The 16,243-nt window shown below is 31.8% G+C and overlaps 1 protein-coding gene across 6 annotated transcripts in view; it reads right to left on the bottom strand.

Annotated features, from left to right (window-relative positions):
* The window catches only part of Taz (tafazzin, phospholipid-lysophospholipid transacylase), a 241,944-nt gene that overhangs the window by 165,406 nt on the left and 60,295 nt on the right, over positions 1-16,243 (bottom strand). The gene's annotated exons all lie outside the window — the stretch shown is intronic.

Raw genomic sequence — 16,243 nt, forward strand, 5'->3', positions numbered from 1 at the left:
CTCAAGAAATTATCATAAACTGCCATTTACTTTGAATAAAATTACACTTTATCATGTTTTAAAAATATCACTGGATAACTTTTATTTGAAATGCCTAGGATTTGAGAAATAACTAAGAAATATTTTTAAATTTTGCACAATGCAGAAAAGCATTTTAAAAAAGTTATTTATTACACAACATTGACGATTAAATGTGGTTGATTATTTTTAGTCACAAGGAAATCTTCAAAAGTTATGTCTTATGGCATTTTTGAGAGAGAAACTTCTTACATTTACATTACATGCAAGGAAATACATCACAAATGGTAATGGAATCAGATCACTACATTTGAAAACACAAAGGGGGAAAACATACTTATTGCTAATCAAAAAACATAGTCAATTACAATAAAACAATTGGTAATTTTTTTATGTACATATGCAGAAAAAGAAATAACTGTGATTACAGAAAAACAGCATGGCCATTCAAAATAAATAGCTACAAAAAGTAAGTAAGTCAGCTCTGGCCTGAATGACAAGTGTTATCCAACATATCATATCATCATAAACCCAGCAGATGATATCCTTTGAAGCTAAAGCTAGCTCCTTACCAAATTATAGAGTAATCTGCAGATAATGTCGGATAGCCTGAGGCATCTTTCAGTCAGTGCCCATGTATTGCAGAGAGATAACTGATGGTCAAAGAAATGTATGGCAAGCATATTGTCAGTATTATCTTGTTAAAAATTGAGCCTAAAGTAACAAAAAGGAAATGTCAAAATAATAAGCCACAGAATTTCATCAATGTATCTCTTTGTTGTGCAGAAGCTAAATATGACTATAAAAGAGATATCAATATCAAAAGAAAAGTCTGTAACTGGATATCATTGGCCTATATGGTACATGATATTAAAGTTAGGATCCCAGCACTATTTTGGATATCTTCAAACACACCTGACTGGTCACTGACTGATCCAGGCGATGCAATTCCTAATCAGTTGTGCTCAGGGATTTAGACTTGATAAGGCCCTAAGCTATTTGAGATATGGGGCCCTTTATATATTTTAAATTTTGGGGGCCCCCCAAGAAAGTGAGGGCCCTAAGCTATAGCTTGTGTAGCTTATACGTAAATCCTGCACTGGTTCCCAGCATTATTGCAGTCGTACTTGACTGGTGAAAAGTAAGCAATGTAATAGTGGCACAACTGCAGATTCCACTCACTGAGTTACCTATCTATGATTCTAACATTCACTTCTGAGGATGTTACCCACTGACACCGATTAACATAATTTGCAGTCTGATAATCACACTACTTTCTCATTCTGTATGTCCCTGGATCAACTGCTGCCGTTTTGATGAATCGAGATCTACAGTTGCTCACTCAATCATGCCAGCACTGTCTAATTCCTATGCTGCTCAGATCCAAATGTCGAATGATTCTACATTTTGCCCATGCAGCATCTTTCATTCCAATGACATAATCTGCTTGGCTGATTACCCTGAGTTATCTCGGGTTCGTATATATTGCAGCTAATTATTATCGAGAACACTCGGGTGAAGCAGAATTTTTCAGTAAGATTTGTTTTATCATGATTTTTCTCGGCCTGGAAGAAATAAATGAAAGGAAATATTCAGCTTTAACTGGCAGTTTGCCAAGTTTCGTTGGTTTTGCGGTTCTTTTGGTGGGATTGGTCATGTGTTTCCCTATCGTATATGGCAGCTTGTGAGTTAGTAATGTACAAAGAAGTATAGTTGCATTGAAAAAAAAGTAAAATAATGGCGATGATGCAAGATAGCAAAAGCAATGATTTTTCAGATAGTGATTATTAAGAGGTGGACACTGAAAACAGTGGGAGTGATTCTTCTGTATGTAGCCTTATTGAAGACGACAGTTCAAGTGATTCGGATTTGGACGATTTGCCGAGAGCTCATCAATGGTGTACAATTAAAAAAACGAAGTTGCCACCTGCACCTGCTCATTTTGCTTTTACTGCCAACACAGGTATGAATTTCAATATTGATATCCATAATGTTTTGGAATTTTTCTATAAATATTTTGATAATGAATTGATCAGCATTATTACAACTGAAAAAAAATCGATATGCAGAAGAGCGTGCTCATAGATTGCATTCAAAACCATGTTGTTTTACTTCTCAAAATGAAATAAGAGTTTTTTGGGGAATAACTATTCTCCAAGGTATTATATATATATATATATAAAACAGATCTGCAAGATTATTGGAGTAAAAATCAGTTGTTGAATACGCCATTTTTTGCAAAAACAATGTCATACAGACGATTTTGTCAGATAAAGCAAAACTTCCACTTCAGCAACAATGATGCATATGATGCAAGTACACATCCTTGTCCAAAACTAAATAAGATATGGCCAATTCTGCAATATTTACTTGAGAAGTTTCAGAGTGCGATTATACCTGAAAAAGATATAACAATAGATAAAAGTTTACTTCTTTATAAAGGAAGACTCAGGTGGGTGCAGTACACCCCTTTGAAGATAGCGCGATTTGGAATAAAGAGTTTCTTACTATGCGAATCTAAGAATGGGTACGGGTGGAATGCCATTATATATAGTGAGAAGGGAACTAATTTCGATAATTCATTCGATGAGCTTTCTATGTCAGCCGAGTTGTGATGACTCTTACAAAACAACTGCTGGACAAAGGATATTGTCTTACGACAGACAATTTTTATAACTTGACAGGTTTGGCTGATACGTTAGTCAAAAGGAAGACTGATGTGTGTGGAAAACTCCGATTGAATAGAAAAGATTTACCTCAAGAACTAAAGACAAAAAAATTGAAAAAAGGAGAAATTATTGTGTATCAAAGAGGGAAAGTAACTGTAATGAAATGGAAAGATAAGAAGGATGGTAGTCTAATTTCCACAATACATACAATCAAAATGTAGGATGTGACAAATAAACGGGGAGTAACAAAGTCCAGGCCTAAATGTGTAGTTGACTACAATGACAAAATGGATGTTGTAGATGAAGTCGACCAACATTTAGCTGCTTATTCTACATCCAGAAAAAGAGGGAGAAAATATTATAAGAAGATTTTCTTTCATTTATTGAATTTGGCCTAGTGGAATTCTTATATCTTGTACTGTAAAGCAGGAGGTTCACGATCACCTAAACAATTTTGAATGGAACTGATTGAAAAAATAATTTCAGAAAATCATCGTGATGATTTTTCTGCAACATCAGGAAGACCCAGCATTAGTGCTTTACCACTCAGGTTAAGCTCAAGGCATTTTCCAAATGTTATTCCTGCAACTGAAAAAAATCAAGTCCAACAAGACAGTGTACTCTCTGCTCCCGTAAAAGAGATTCCAGAGGTAAGCCAGTAAGAAAAGAGACCAGATACCAGTGTACAGAATGTCAGGTATCACTTTGTGCTGTCCCTCGTTTCAAAAACTATCATACAAAGACTAATATTTAACTTTTTTCCATTTGCCCGAGATAAATCGGGATAGTAAACTAATATTAAAACTAAATGCTTTTACACCTCTAAAAAATTAAAAATTCAACTTAAAACCAACATATATTGTTCTGTTTCATTTCCTTGTATATAATAATAAAATAAAAAAATGTGATGATGTTTTGCAATATTTTTCAAAAAAATGTGTAAGGGAAGTGGTGAAAATTATTTTGATAAGCACAAATCTAACAGAGAAGCATTATATGAGGTCACAATAAGTAGCCACATCAAAATCTAATAAAAAAAATTCTCTCTTGAAATTAAGTTTCACTGATTAAATGTATTTTCAGGTTGCTAATGTGCTGTAGGTCTAGCTACCCATTCACTGAGCTCTAAACTTTAATTTTGTAAGTGTTACGACAAAAGGTAATTTCATGCAAAGTTTCAGTACAATCCAATTATTTTTGCTGCGTGTATTAAGTTTCATACCTTAATGAGTAAAAATTTGCAAGGCAATTGATGTGAATTAATTTTCTTCATTTTTTTAATAAACAGCTCAATATGCCCACAAAATATGATTCTAAATTAACACTATAACAAGGGAGGGAAATTATCAGTCAATCATATAATAATGTGTAATCTGTAAATTAAGGATTCAGCACAGTAGACATGCATTTCATTGAAGGCTCACATTATTAAAGGTGCATTCTATAAAATTCACAGCTTAACTTAAGTGGAAGATTTAATTTCTTACAGAGATGAAATTTTGAACCAGAACAAGAGCAATAAACAAGACATGATCACAAATGAGCAAATTTTGTAGGGAAGTTATTTTCTTACAAAAATTTGTACAGTGGAACCTTGAGATACGAGCACCTCTAAATACAAAAAATTCGAGATGCAAGGAAAGATGAGTGAAAAATTCATCTCTAAATATGAGCACTGACTTGAGTAATGAGAAACAAGCTAGGCTGTGGTATGCATGGCGCATTTGCCAATCGGGCTCAATTTGGAGAATACCCTCCCCAGATCACTCAGTGTTCTTTGACCTATGTGTGTTGTGCGCTTGAGTTAATTGCTTTTTACATTTAATGTGAAAATAATTATTTCAAGATGCCCTTCCAAGAAGACTGTTGCCTCAGATAATGCTGTCAAGCTCGAAGAAAAAAAAGGAAGCCATGCCCATTGAAATTAAGAAAGAAATCATAGATACACATAAGTATAGTGTAAGTGTGATGGAACTGGCAAAGACTTACGGCTGTTTGACATCAATAAACTGCACTATTCTGAGGAAGAAGAAAGAAATTAAGTAACTTGATGTGGCCAAAAGAGTTACCATTATTTCAAAGCACCGTCCAAAACTCCTAGAAGATGTTGAGAAGTGTGGATTGATGAGAAGCAGTTAAAAGGCGATTCAGTGTCAGAAGCTATCATTTGCACTATACTTGGACCTTCTCTGAAAAACACCAGGTATGATGAAAGTTTTGGGGGTTTGAAATGGATTAACTGGATTTCCATTATTCGCAATGGGGAAGTTTGTTTTGTGATACGAGAAATTCGCTATACAAGCTTAATGCTGGAACAAATTAAGCTCATATCTTAAAGTTCCACTGCACTTCTTCTGGGCTCACTACTGAATTTAATCCAGAATATCACTGATTCAGATCTAATAGTAACACACAAAAACTAACTTGTAAATCTGGCAAACCATTAAAGATCTTGCCAAATAAGAACCATATACCTCTAAGTGAGCACAACAATAATATTTAACATTAACAAATCTAGACTAATTCTGAGGACATGGGATTATAAAAAAACACTTTTATCATGTGCTTTCAGTCTTGACATTCTTTATGGAAGAATCAAGCAATGAAGTAAGTTTGAAATTTCTATTAGAAAGAACACAAATAAGAAATACATTGTAGACTGGTGGAAATAGAATAGATAGATTTTTATTTACTCTCATGAAGGCAATGATAACTAACTTAATAATAGCATTCAATTATAGAAGATGAAAAGATACATGTCCAAATTATTATGTTTCAATAATGGGAATAATATAAAATCAGCTGAGTGGAAAGTAGCTTCTACGGAAAAAAGATAAAAATATTCATGATAGTCAGAGGTCTGTGGGAAAGGAATCTTACTTAATGAAGACGGTAAGCTTAATTTTACATACACATTAAAAGACAATTTAGAAAAGGTCATGTGAATGAATATAGAAAGAAATACTTGAAAATGATTGTTAAAATCATAAACAACAGAACAGTTTTAAAAAAGTATCAAGAGAGAGTTTTGTATGGTTATTAAAGTGGGTCCAACAAATTTCTTTTACAGCATCGAAAATGCAACACCAAGGAGTGGTCCAAAAATTATGCAAATTTCAGGAAAGATATATTCATTGCCGACTATAGGAAAACATTTTCATGGAATGTATAATAATTTTAAATAGTTAGAAAGCTTATAGCTGACAGCTTCATATCCCTTGCTGAAAATTTCAGTATCATTTTTTTGTATTCCAGCACAGGTTCTAAGAAAAGGATTTTCATAGATATTCACAGGCAACGGAGTATTCTAATTCAAATAAATAATCAAAGATAAAAATAAGGAATATTAATTAAAAATCCTTTACAATCATGGCATTTATTTATAAAGCAGCTACCTTTATTTCAAGGACTGTTTGGCTGCCTTTCTGGCATTTATTCTTGTTTCGATATTAACACTGAAAACAATTTGATTTTACAATGCCTCATGTATTACATTTATGGATATTTTTAAAAAAAATAAATTAATTTAAAAAAAAAACTACTTTATTCTTGAATAACAGATTAAGAGCAGTTTGCTCTTAAAGAACAGATTAAATTTTAGATGAAAATGCTTTTTTGATATTTTCAGCAGCAGGCTTATTCTAAAAATTACATAAAATATACTGAATAAAAAAAGCACAGTAGTTTCTATTTCAGTGTCTGAGCATTCCGAATTCCTTGACGAGTATCCAAAAGAAATTTTCATTCTGTTTTCTAACATCTTCTGTTTCTTAATAAAATAGTATTTAAAAATACTTTTGTATTTTAAAGCATTTCGTGTAAGTCATCGAATTCAGTGTTACAAAAAATGAATAAGTTTAATTCTAAACTTTAATACATTAATGTGAAAATTTTCTATAAATAAAGTTACGAATTTTTAAAGAATAACCTACGAGTTATACTACAGAAGATTAAACTACCAAAAAAAAAAAAGCAAAAAATGAAAATTTATAGTTTTAAATAAAGGAATTTTCAAATTAAATGCAATAAGAATGCAAAATGACACATAACAAAGACTGATACATTAAGTACACTTAAAAATGCATGTGAAAACGAGGTTAAAAAAAATGTGATGCTAATTTTAGCACTTAATATAAATTTTACCACACATAATTTATAAAATGTATGCATTTTTGTCATATTATTCAATACAAATTGCTTAAAAACTAATCATACTTGGTTTATTTTTTAAAAAGAAAAAAAAAATCAATTTTAACTACAGGATGAACTTATTAAAAATTACTTTTATTTTTTTACAGTTATATCTAAATAACTGCCTGAGTGAAAAAAATTACATAAAATTTTAAAAAAATCTTTTTCAATTCCAGTGTTTGACACAATACACCCAAAACCCAAAAACATTGACCTCGGCTTTTATTTCTTACATATGATCATAAACATATATTATAAATTACAAAGTTCCATAAAAAATGTATAGTATTTTATAAAATCAATTAAAATTTCCAAGGAATAAAATTTATATTTTTATATGGCCCTCGTACAGAAAATTTCTAAATTAGTACACTAATAAGGTCATATACAAAATTTTAAGAATTTGTCTCAAACAACCACAGAGATAAGAAAGTATGCTGACTTAAAGCATTTTTCAATGCCTGGATATGAGTTTGAAAAGAGGGGGGGGGAAACTAATGGAATGATTGCATTTCAGGGGGCATACACAAAATTATGAGACAAAACAGAAGTTGCATAAATAGATAACACTTCTGCTATTTATTGGTACCAAAGTGTCTAAACTGAGTATAAGTAATAATTTTACACAAAAACTAGAAAGCGTGTTCAAAATGTTTTACATTCATGCTGATACACAGTTGCATTCGATTGATACTCTATCAAGTTAATGTTTGGTTATTTTGCGACAAGCATCTTGAATGCATTGTTCCAATTCTGTTTTATTTAAGGTGATGAATAGACAGCTGTGCATAAATGACTACACAAATAAAAATCCACAGGCATATTAAATCAGGTGATTTAGGGGGAAATTCAACGGGACCCTGCAAGCCAATCCTACTTACTCGGAAACTCCTTATTTAACCAGTCTTACACAGCTGTTTTTGGTGAGCTGGAGATCCGACCTATTTATACCAAACATGAGGAAGTATTGCTAGGGGTAATTCATTCATAAAATCAGGAATAACAGCATTCAAAATGTCATTAACATATTTGTTTCTCGTCAAAGAATCATTAAACAGCATGGGCCCTAGAGAGTGATTCCTGAAAGTATTGCAGCATACATCTACAGAAAATTGTTTCTGATGATGAATTTTCCCTAATGCTAATGGATTCGAATTCAGACCAGAAATGCTCATTTTGAAGCTTTATGCATTTGTCTCGTTTAAAGCAGCATTCATCAGTCCAGATTATGTTTTCCAACAAGGATGAATTTGAATCTTGCTGATTAAGAGCCCAGTTCCAAAAATCAACATGCCATCACTAATCTGTTAGCTTCTGTCCTTGCACACCATGCATGCTAATTGGATGCTTTTTATTTTGTCTCAATAATCACCACTCTCTTGTATGAGGTATGTTCATTTCTGAAGCACGAACACTACTGTGTGGATGGCTATAAAAGTAAGCCAAAATATCAATTTCTTCATCACTTGAATGAAGTCTGGGCCTACCTGGATCAGCTATTGGATCTACGCTTCCCCTTTCATGCATTTGTTGCATTAATCAGGAAGTGAATCTCCGAGAAGGATGTTGAGAATTGGCAAATTTACATTAAAATTCTCGTGCAGTTTCATCAGCTTTGCAATCACATAAACTGTACAGCATTAGCATTTCAAAAAGTTCCTCATCGCTGCATTGCAACATACTGTTTGTACAGTGTAATTATACTCTCAAAATGCAGAAATGTGAAGTATTGAAGATGCCACTGACCAATCACACAGCACTAACAACTTTCTCAAGTAATGATGCATCTGTTACAATTATGTGATGCACCGATCAGTGGCACAAATTTGCATATGCAAACACTTCTAAGCTGTTTTAATGTTCATTGACTGAGCAATTTGAAAGTTTTATTCTGTAATTCATCATGTAAATTTTTTTCGGGGAGCAAAGTTTAGTAAATTTGTAAATAAAATAAAAGATGAGAGCCATATTTTATATGCTTATGATGCATTTCTGCATCCCATCATGTGCAATCTAGATGTAAGCATTTATATTTTAATTTATGATCAACCAACCCCTCACCAGTTTTGTTTAAACACATCTCTGCAAACTTTTATGACAAAATGCTGAAATTTTGTACATAACCTTATTGGTGTATAAGGCACATTTTGCTAAATGAGAATTTTTCTGTGCAGGAGCTATATAAATTTCTCAAAATTCTCAGAAAATTTTAATCAATTTCATAAAATTCTGTACCTTTTTTATGTAACTTTATAATTCATATTACATGTCTACAATCATATTTAAGGAATAAAAGCTGAGGTCAATGTTTTTGGGATACCCTGTATACTTTACGGATACTTTTTTAACAAAACAAAAAAATGCTGCAAAGATTATAAGATTAACTACAAATAAAAATGGCTATGAACTTGACCTCTTTTCTAATTACAAACTTATTTTGTAATCAATTCCTTATTCATGACATTGAAATTATTTGTTTGAGCTCAGACTTAAAATAAACATCAGAAAAAGAAATGTTACATAAAATACATCCAAAGATGGGAGGAAAACAGACATTTTTTGATTGAGAATAAATAAAGGTGTTAATTCAGAAGTCAAACAACAAAAATCAGCGTTATACCTACAAAATTTTCACAGGACTAGTTTCGATGGTTTTACCGAACCATCATCTTCAGCTGCAAAACCACAAATGAACAAGATAGGAAATAATGATTAGATAAGATAAGAAAGCCTGGACAAGAATAAGCAAGTGGCGCCATCTGTTGGCGAAACCAGAACTAAAACATAATTTCTCTAAAAGCCGAAGGCAAATTTGGATTGGAATTAGGATCGTTAACTAGAACAGAAAGATTTTTATGAATGTGAAATGCCTCTAGAAAATCCAGTTCTCCAATGGAAGATGTTTTTTGAATAATTTTGGCAGCAGAAAAATTGAAAGTGTGATTTTCGGACCAACAATGTTAAGCAACAGAAGACCTCTGTGTTTCTTTTTTTCTAACATATGCCTCATGTTCTTTGACGCGAAATTTTAAGGCTCTCTTAGTTTGGCCAATGTAAATTAAACCACACTGGCAAGGAATCCTATAAATACCCCAGGAATTCATATCCGGAATGGGGTCCTTGAGTATAGAAGTTGGAATTTTATTGATGGGAGAAAAAACAACCCGAAAGTTAAATTTCTGCAAAATATGTGCAACTTTATAGCTAATTGATGGAAAGAAGGGAATGACAACAGAATTTTTATAATCTCCTAAAATAAGAGTGTGGCTTTTAGTGTGTTGAGATGAGAATTTTTTAACTGCTTGATTAATAATGTTGGGTGAAAAGCCCCTGTCAATAGCTATTGCTTTTAAATAATTTAGTTCTTCATCAAGGGCTAGTTTGGAGGAGCAAACTTGAAGAGCACGGAAAACATAGGAATAAAATGAAGCTAACTTTTGTTTAGTCGGATGACATGATTTAAAGTGTGGTGGAAGGCAAACTGATGAAGGTTTACGGTAAACTGTAGTACTGAAGTTGGATGTGTTACGTGTGACCAGAATGTCGAGAAACGGAAGAGAATTGCAAGTCTCAAGTTCAAAAGTGAACTGAATAGCAGGATCAATAGAATTCATTGTTGAAAGAACTCTATTTAAATCATTTTTATTACCTTCAAACAGGGTAAAAGTATCGTCTACGTAGCGGAACCATGCCGGGAAGTTTAAAGTTTCAAACAATTTTGATTCATAATAATGCATGTAGATATCAGCCAGGATGGGACTGAGGGGACTTCCCATGGCTAATCCCTCAGTTTGCTTGTAATATTTATTTTGGAAAACAAAATGTGTTTGTTTCAAACAGAGTTGAGTGAGAGAAATTAGCTCATCAATTTCGATGCAAGAGAAATGAAATTCGCGAAGTCTGGTTTCTAGACATCTTAATGCACCCTCCACTGGGACATTGGTGAATAATGATTTTACATCAAAAGAAACCATGAGTAAATTACTAGGAGAAATGTTTTTAACCTTTTTTACAAACTCTATTGAATTTTTTATGGTGTAAATGTTATTGTCTAATAGAGTGGAAAATCTAGAAACTAAATATTTAGCTAAAGGATACGAGGCAGTACCTAAATTTGATACAATAGGGCGGAAAGGAATACCACTTTTATGAATTTTGGGAAGAGCATATAATTAAAATAATTAATTAAAATTTCGCGTCAAAGAACATGAGGCATATGTTAGAAAAAAAGAAACACAGAGGTCTTCTGTTGCTCAACATTGTTGGTCCGAAAATCACACTTTCAATTTTTCTGCTGCCAAAATTATTCAAAAAACATCTTCCATTGGAGAACTGGATTTTCTAGAGGCATTTCACATTCATAAAAATCTTTCTGTTCTAGTTAACGATCCTAATTCCAATCCAAATTTGCCTTCGGCTTTTAGAGAAATTATGTTTTAGTTCTGGTTTCGCCAACAGATGGCGCCACTTGCTTATTCTTGTCCAGGCTTTCTTATCTTATCTAATCATTATTTCCTATCTTGTTCATTTGCGGTTTTGCAGCTGAAGATGATGGTTCGGTAAAACCATCGAAACTAGTCCTGTGAAAATTTTGTAGGTATAACGCTGATTTTTGTTGTTTGACTTCTGAATTAGTATTTATTCGGCATGTTATTGTGTCTTAATTAAATAAAGGTGTTTTGAACTAATAAAAATTAATCTGCTTTTATATATAAACCATGCTTATTCCATATTTCTCTTTTTTCAGGGTAACTTCCGTGCTTTTTAATTAAACTATTCTTATAACCCTATTTAGGAACTTTCCGGAATCAAAATTTTCTTTTTTCAGAACAAAAACCATTTCTGAATAAACGAAAGCAAGTCTTCTTTTTCACAAACTCCATTTCCCATAAAACAAACAATTTATATTACTCCCCACTTAATAGACACACATAATAAACCTTGTTTAATTTTTGTCTTAATTTTAAAATACATCACTACAACAAAGTTTTAAATACAAAGCAGACACTTAAATTCATATCAAGATTTAGACTTTTTACGAGGGCTTATATTCAAAATCTCCTTTATTTATACAAAATGACTGTACCCTATTTGGAATAAATTATATTAATTAAACTCTTTTGCTAAAATTTCTGCTTGATATATAGTTTTTTTTATAAATTTTAAATGAATAACATGAATGCATTTAATGTTTTGAAAGCAAGACCCTCCTTAACATACAACTATTAATTCATACACAATTTTTCAATGAAGCAAAATACATTATTTTAAAATACGTTCATTTTCTGCTATACAATAGCATTCATCATCAAGACTTATCAGTTGCTAAATTTTTAAAATCCCCAAACATTTATAATTATTTTTGGGGCTTAGTTCCAATGATGGATTAAATTGGTTTTCTATGCAGCCACATCTGTGACAGTGAAATCTTGCCACATAATTTCCATAACCTGCACCAGTTTCCATATAATGAAAAAACATTCAAAGCTGTTTTCTTTAAAATATGGTACATTATTTAGCATTACCATATCTGTTGAGTTCCATTTTAATGTAATTAAGGTATACATAAGGTTTGGTTTGCAAAAATAACAAGGGATGTTCAGAAAATAATTTTACGTGGTTTATTATTTCAAAAATACAATTTATTTTCATATATTATTTTGAAAAACCTGCTTATTCAAAAACAGGCTTTTATGTTTGTCTCATATGTTTTGGACATTTAATCCCAAGTCATAGGTTTTACATCCTTATTCTTTGTCAGTAGTCCAGGATGATAATTATGACTATGTCGCAAAGCAGCTCACGAACAATCCACTATAGCAGCGATTCTCAACTGGTGCATACCACTGTTGGTACGCAAGAGAAAAATGGGTTGTATGCAAAGAAACAATGTATTTTTAACTATTAAATTCCCCAACATCCTGTTTAAGTTTTTTCTCTAAAACTCGTAAATTTATGCGATCTGAGCTTTGTTCAAGGCCAACAGCCGCTCATAGACTTTCACAAATATTCTTTAAGCTTTAGACATAAAAAAATTTGTTCATAACTAATGTTTTTAAAAGATGTAATAAAAATGGATATTGTATTTAACCGGAAATAAGTTCCTATCAAAAGATAATACAGTACAAAGTCCGAAATCCAGACGTCCATTATCTGGAATGATCTAAAACATCTGGAGAGTCCCAATTCTTAATTTCACTTCGACACTAAATAAAACACCTTGCTATTGAAGAAACAATCATTTTAGCATAAATTTGTACAATCAGTAATTTGGCTATGTTGCTGCGTATCTGCTTGGCACCCATCTCAAACTGAAACATTCCACATAGGTACATCGTTGATCTGACGCCAACCTTGTGAATCATTATTTATTATGCTTTCCTTTTATCACCGCATGTTTATCAAAACATGACAACTTGAGTAATGACTCATGTAGCAATACCTAAACAATTAATGTTAGTAATTGAATAATAAAGGAGTATGGTAACCTTTTGTGTTGGCAATGATTACAGATTTAAGTTAAATGCACTAAAAAATGTTGATGAGGAAAAATTTATCAAAAATTTCTTTCCATGTGCTATAAATAGATTTTGTTAATGATACTCATAGACCCGAAGATTACATTTAGGGATATCTGAATTAAGAATAACCGATTTGTTATTCACATAAACCCACAACCAGCGTCGGGGCTCATATGGCCACACCGAGTGGCAGAATTTATTTATTCAGAACTCTGATAAGCCTTAAGCATGTGCAAGACATAGACATAAGTATAATAAATACCTAAACTCATAGAATTCAGGCTTGTCTCAGTAGAAAGAAGCAAGATAGAAGGAAGATAAAATTTAACAGAACAACTTGTTGTTAGTCGCCAAGCTCATGATGCATAGCCAAAATATGTATAGTGATGGATAGCTAAATTTGATGATGATAGCCACTAATTTTAAAGGTTTTCAGATATCCCAAAACAAATATGAAATTTTCCAATTAAGAGATTTTGCAAAGAAATGTGGAGAAGCAGTAATAAATGAAGATGATATAAAAGAAGTTTTTCATTGTGATGACAATGCTTCTCAATCAACAATTAATTAATGAATGGCATAATCTGTAGTATGGTTCTAGATCCTGAAAACACCGCTATGAATAGTGAAGAAAGTGACAGAGAAGTTACTGAAAACGAGAAAATTTCAATTGACAATTTAGTTGGAATTCTCGAAACAGCAATTACAGGACTTCAACAATGTAACTAAACAAGAGATTATGTCTGTCTACAGAATTAAAGAGAAAGTATTAGCATAAAAAATGAAGCAACTTAACTTACATTGAGAGAAATGTTTAATAAGGTAAACAAATAAATATTAAGCTTTTCTTTTTGTAAATTTTGATACCCTTTAGATCATAAATACTTCATTATTTCATAAATCATGATTTCATATTTTTAATTTTATAATTTCTACATGCCATCTTACTAGATTTAAACTGATGATCTAACATCCAGAAAAATCCCAATTCCGGAATCGCCAAAATCCCAACGAGTCCAGATTTCAGACTGTACTACAGTATCTCATTAATTCTCTTAGAGTTGATCAATTTATTAGCATATCTACACTTTATTTGCCATGCTTTCGGTGCTCATACTGCTCTATTTTCAATTAGAATAATGTTTTTATGTCAATTTGTTATCTCTAACAGCAGGCATTTTGTCTTCTTGTTGCTTTTGTATTCCTTACTTTTCTACGCGATTTGAGAACATCATCCTTTGTTTTTGAAGAACTCATAACATAATGTGCATTTAAATATTTGTGTGGGTGGTGGTGGTGGTGGGGGGGGGAACCTAGATATTCAAAATAGAAAAATGGCTAGGATTGACTAAGCGGAAAAGTGATGGATCCAGGACAATCTACTAGCACTAAGAATATTGAGGAGAAAAGAAAAATTGTTTACAGAAAATATAAAGAAAGTTATTTATCATTTAGATTTACTTGGAATGGACAGACTCTCAACCTCAATGTGCTATTTGCGGTGAATTGTTATCTAACCAAAGTATGAAACCATCGTTTCTCAGAAGACATCTTGTATCTAAACATGCCAATTTAAAGGAAAGATCTGAAGAATATTTTAAGAGATTTGCATTCACAAATAATAAACAAATAATGAAAGGTTTTGCTACTTCAAGAGAAAAAGCTTTGGAAGCTAGTTACCAAGTAAGTCTAAGAACTGCCAAGACTGGGCAGGCCCACATTATTAGAGAAAACCTTATATTACCAGCAGCTAAAGATATTGCTTTAACATTATTGAATGAAAAAGCAGCTAATGAACTTAATAATATTCCGTTATCTAATGATGCAGTAAGTTGACGAATCCATGAAATGGTAAATTCCATACAAGAGACATGTTTTCAAAAACTAAAGCACAGTGAATATTTCAAATTGCAGTTGGATGAAAGTACTGATATAACGAATTTTGTTCAATTATTAGTTTACATACAAGTACCTTTCAAAGATGATAAATGAATTGCTGAAGAGTATTTGTTTGTAAATCTCTTCAACACAAATCAACTGCAAATGAAATTTTCAAAGTAATTAATAATTTCATGCCTGAGAATGATATTTCTTGGAATAACTGCATTGTCGTATGCAGTGACAAATGTTGGGCTTTAACAGGAAAACATTTCGGTGTTATTTCTGAAATAAACAAAGTCGCACCTGAAACTAAATTTACTCACTGCTCCGTTCCTCGTGAAGCTTTAGTAGCCAAAACAATCTCCGAAAACCTGAAAATCATTTTGAATCAAACTGTCAAAATTATTAATTTTATTAAAAGTCGAGCTTTAATTTAAAGAATATTTATGATTTTATGCCAGGAGATGGACAGTAATATGAAATCCTTTTGTTATATTCCGAAGTAAGGTGGTTATCCAGAGAAATTTTAAATCCCCTTTTTAAACTTCAGTCTGAAATTCACATTTACCTCAGTGATTCAAAACTTGAATTGCAAAAATGTTTCTTTAGTGAATTATGGTGGGTGCATTTAGCATATTTAGTTGAAATTTTTGGAAAGTTAAATATATTAAATTTAGGATTACAAGGACAAAGTGTTAATTTGTTTACCAGTAAAATAAAATAAATGCAATGATAAAAAAACTCAAGCTAATAATTAAAGAGTTGGATAATAATATTTTAAGCTTTATACCATTTTTAGAAAGTTTCCTAACCAAAAATAATTTGAAAATAAACAAATAGTTAGCAGCTGACATTAAAAATCATTGCTTTTCATTGATAAATAATTTTAACATGTATTTTCCCGAGGATTATGAAAAAGAAAATTGGATTAGAAATACATTTTGCTCAAATGTACCTTAAATT

Source organism: Stegodyphus dumicola, chromosome 8 (genome assembly GCF_044657685.1).
Source record: "Stegodyphus dumicola isolate Sdum_Otavi_A_Nest chromosome 8, ASM4465768v1".
In the NCBI taxonomy this organism is placed as follows: domain Eukaryota; kingdom Metazoa; phylum Arthropoda; class Arachnida; order Araneae; family Eresidae; genus Stegodyphus; species Stegodyphus dumicola.